This window comes from Lathyrus oleraceus, chromosome 1 (assembly GCF_024323335.1).
Source record: "Lathyrus oleraceus cultivar Zhongwan6 chromosome 1, CAAS_Psat_ZW6_1.0, whole genome shotgun sequence".
Classification (NCBI taxonomy): Eukaryota; Viridiplantae; Streptophyta; class Magnoliopsida; order Fabales; family Fabaceae; genus Lathyrus; species Lathyrus oleraceus.
Genome location: NC_066579.1, coordinates 320,812,426 through 320,817,448, shown reverse-complemented (window position 1 = coordinate 320,817,448; position 5,023 = coordinate 320,812,426).

Sequence of the window (5,023 nt, the reverse complement as noted above, 5' to 3'; positions counted from 1 at the left end):
TGATCCATTTCCCCCATGGAGTGTTTGATCCCCAGCGGAGCTTCTGTACTTTTCCCGACTGAAATGGTTGATTCAGTACCCTAAGTGGTTGTGGTTTTTCCCCGACAAAGTTGTTGTTTTCCCAGACAGAGTTTGGATGTTCCTCAGCAGGTTTGATTTGTTGTTTTAAACTTCAGCAGAGTAAGATCGATTTCCCCAGTAGATCGTGTTGGTTTCTCCTCCAGTAGCCACCCGACTCGCTCCCAGTCAGAATTTCCTCCTGGTTTCTGAGCAGCTATTTGTGTTTATCCTCTATATGGTTGTCCTCCATTTGGTATGGTCTTGACCTGAAATTCCCTGCAGACTCGATAATATTTCCTTTCCTCATCAGATCTCCTTTTTCCCCAGACATTGTTGAGCCTTTGGGATGTTGATCTCCCTGTTCTCCGGCAGTTGTATCCCGTTGTTGTGGGTTGACCGAGGATTGTACTGATGATTCAAATTGTTTACGACACCTTTGTATCCTTTGCGATCGTTTTGTCAGCATAATCATCATATATACATATACATATACATGTACATATACACTCATATAACTTCATGATTACATATGTTTGCATAATCATATTTGTTGATTCATTATCTGAGATTCTTAATCTTTGTTATGGCGGTACCTTATCCCCATACAAGTTTGGCGTTTGTCATCCTTCAATTGTACAGTGTCGTCCCCTTAAGCAGAAAGATTTTAACCTTTCTCCTTTCCCCACTAAGTTATTTCCTCGTGGATGATCATTGTTTTAGTTTCCTCCCCAGTTGATTACCTGGATGGATTTACTCCCCTTGAGTTATATCCTCATTGGGTTAGGTCTTGATTGCCCGTTTCTTTCTAGATCTTCCCTAGATAGATGCTTTTGGTCCCCTGATAGCTTATTACCCAGTAGTTGGTAATATTCTTCTCATGTTTTTTGCTTTTGCCCAATACCCGGCAAGAGCAACTTTTTCCCCAGCGGATTCGTTTTCACGTTTCCCTAGGAAGTATATCCTTGATATGTTCATCCTAACCGGTGACAGATATCTTTCTTTCCCTGCCTGAGACTATCCTTGATATGTTCATCCTAACCGATGATGGATATTCTCATCCTTGGTATTCTACCCAATAAAAAGATAGTCGTAATCCCTATATTTATTCCCTAGAGGGTTAATCCTTGATATGTTCATCCTAATCGATGACGGGTTTCTTCCTCTTTACGGCCTTCTACCCAGTAACCGGTAGTTGTAAATCCTGCTCTTCCCCTCAATCGAGTCTATCCTTGATATGTTCGTCCTAACCGGTGGCGAATTTTCTCTTTAATGATCTTCTTCCAGTATTCGATAGATGTAGTTCCTAATTTTTGTTTAGTTGGTTTATCCTTGATATGTTCATCCTAACCGATGACGGGTATCCTCCTTAACAATTCCCAGGAAAGACTATCCTTGATATGATCATCTTAACCGATGACGAATTTTATTTCCTTTGAGTCTATCCTTGATATGTTCACTTTAACCGGTGACAAATATTCTCATCTTCGGTCTTCTGCCAAGTAACTGGTAGTTGTAAATCCCTTTTCTACAGTTTTTCCCCAGCAAGGTTATTCTTCCCCAGTAACCGGTAATGAATATTCCCTCCTGTTGGTTCCCAGCGAGTCACCCTTGATATGTTCATCCTAATCGATGAAGAATGTCCTCTCTGTCAGACTTTTATTATCTCCTTACCCAGTAGTAGGTAGTGGATAATGAATTTATGTTCCTCCTGTGTTGAAGTTTATTTCTTCCCCAGTTGAGTTGAGTGCGTTTTTCCTTAGTGAAATCGCTTTTCCCTGCATTGATTCAAGTACTTCAGTTTTATCATGATCTACTTGTGATCCCTTGCAGATGTTTTGTTTCCCCGGCTGAGTCTTTCCATTTTATGGAATTCCTCTAGTTCCCCAACAGTTTTTTTAAGTCGTAGCCTGGCCTACACATAATCCTTTATCCCCCAGAGTCTCTGTCCCCCAGTGAGTTTTCCTTACGGAATGCATCCTACTCCTGCGGATTTCGGTCTCTCTGATTTCTTTTCCTTTGTGGCAAAATTTCCCCACAGATAATTTTCTTTTACATTCATATCATATGCATCATGAGGTCTCTTAGGGACCAAAATTTGTTTATATATGTTATTATTTAAGCCCAATCTACTGAGTCGATATGAAGATTTTAACCTTCATCTCCTTAGTTAGAACGTCCTTAAATAGGGGTAGTTGTAAGACCCCAATTTTGACCCTAAGATCCCTCATGCAATCTCATCATATGCATTAGCATTGGGATCACACCTTGGCACCCTACTTACCCCTCTTTCATTGGGTTTGTTTTGGGAGAGATCACCAAGCATCATGTGATTGTATCATACTTGTATATTATCATTTTACTAACCAAACTACCAAAAATATGTCTTTGTATGTGCCTAACTTTTTGGAGGTAAGGCATGATCCTCATTGATCTATCAAGTTCACATCTAGGGTTTAAGACCCTCATGGCTAAGAGCACAATCAAAGATTGATCCATAATGTCTCAAATCATCATATATGAGTCCCATTGATCTCTACATGTTATATTGATCAAGTATTCTTCAAGAGTTTGGAGGTGATTTGCCTTGGAAACCCTAGTTTAACTGGGTATCTTGAGTAACTTCTCCAACAATCTATCTTACCAATTGATCAAATTTCTCAAGGGACACTTCACAATTCATCATATTATGCATATATGATCTACCATGAGCCTAAAACTTCAAGAGAATTGAAGGTTAGTAAGTTGGTTGATTGTGGCTGGCTAGATGAATTCATCTAATCAAAACTTGGTCTCCTTAGACCCAATCTCATACAATTTTCACCATATGAAAATGATTCCAAGAGAAACTTTACTCTAAACTCCATTCCAAACAACTTTCATGTTGATACCTAGAGCTATTTTTGTTTGGAAAATTATTTTCTATGTTGAAACATTATAGGTCATTTTGTCTAAACCCTAATTTGAAAGTCAACTTCCCAAGGCCATAACTTTCTCAAGTTTTCTGAGATGAAAGATTTCCAAGTTGCACAATCAAATTCAATTTTTCTACTTCAACTTTGATGTTTGGAGTGAGAGCTAATTCAACTTTTAGGAGCATGTGATATAAGGATACATTATAGGTCATTTTTGACCTATACCATTGAACAAGTGATTTTTCCAAACTTGAAAAATGCATAACTCTATCATTCTAAATCCAAATGACATGAAATTTGTGACCATTGAAGGTCATTGAAAGATCTATAACTTTGATACAGACACTTTTCTTATTTGAAGCTCACATAAAAAGTTAAGCAAGGTGGAATATTGGGATATATGACTTGACACTTCGAAAAAATTTCAACATGTTGAAATTTCCACACTTCCACCTCAAAATTCACCATGATCCAAGTTCCAAATGAAAAAATGTCCAACATCAAACTTGTTCCCCTTGATCTAAACTTTCCAAAAAACCCGAGTTCATGCAATTTGGATGAGATTTGCTAGCTTTGCGTATGGCTTTAACAGAGTTGCATGATTGGAAGAAATCAAATGCCAAAAATTGACATTTCACATTGCCTTGACATCCATGCCTCATTTGAACTTCAGAACAGATGCATGTGGATAAATTGGATTGCTTCATGGGCCTGTACACGCCCATGCAAGCTTGGGCGTGAAATGTCCAAATTTAGCAATTTTTCAAGTGTGCAAATATCAGTCCCAATTGCTATAAATACAGACCCTTGGAGCTCAATTCAAACACACCTTGCGCCCCATCTTTACCCCCCCCCCCAATTGAAACCCTCATATTTCAAAGGAAAACCTGATAATTTTCATCTTGAAAATTTAGTTTGAATCTCACTGTTTGGAGGATTCAGAAACTCTAGGATCCAAAGCTTTGTATCATTGCCAAACCTCTCCTACAAGCTTCTCAAGTGTGATCAGATCAAGTTTGAAGCAATCAACATCAAGTTCTGCACAGCATTGAAGGTGAATTTCGGAAAACTTCTTCTCTTCGATTCTCACTCAATTCTCATCAATTCTCTTGGATCTTTGGTTGTCTGAAGTCCTACCAATGTAGGCAAGAAGATTGAGTTGCTTTGAGGTCAAATTGAAGCAACTCAGTTGACACACCTCAAAATTCAACTCCTCATATCATATTATATATTTGGAGTTAGTTGAAATTGAGGTCAGATTCGTGCTCTACACCATTTTTTCTTTCAGATCATGTCCTCCTTTTTTATTTTGGTGATGGTTAAGGGTGGACCAGTCAGGTGAGGTCCACCGGAGAAGAAGACCGGAGCTTTGGCTCCAGTGGTGTGTTGGCACGTCTCCCAGCCACAAGATCCATTCAAAATGTTTTAATCCTGAGCGTACACGTTGATTACCACGCGTCTGATTAGTTGACTCAAGTGCATGGTAGATTGCGCGCGCTCAGCCACTTGATCTTCCACCTCAATTAATGAGGGAGATCAAGTGGCTCACATTTTTTCTGATTTTCTGATTTTTGTTTTAATTCATTTGATTTTCATTAATTCATATTAATTTTAATATTGATCCAAAAAATATGAGAGTTTCACCAAAAAAATTTAAATAAATTCCTCTTTCATATTCTGAATTAAACATATTTTTTGGATCATTATTAATATTTTTCATGATTTAATTGATTTTGTGTTTATTTTTAATTGTTTAAAAATACTTTTAAGTCTTTAAAAATTCTGAAATGTTTTCTCCAAGGTCCTTTGACCTTGCTTGACCTATGATAAATCTCATGGACATTTTTTGAGTGTTTTGATAAGGTTTTAGGAATTTGACAAACCATGTTTAATTTAAATGCATTATTTTAGTATTTTTAAATTGAATAAATGCCAAACAATAGTTTTGACTTTGCTAGGTTAATATCATTGGATTTAGGGGATTGATGGAATGTACATTCCATCTCCCAAAATGAATGAATGATATTAACTTGGTAAAAGTCCTTCTTTGA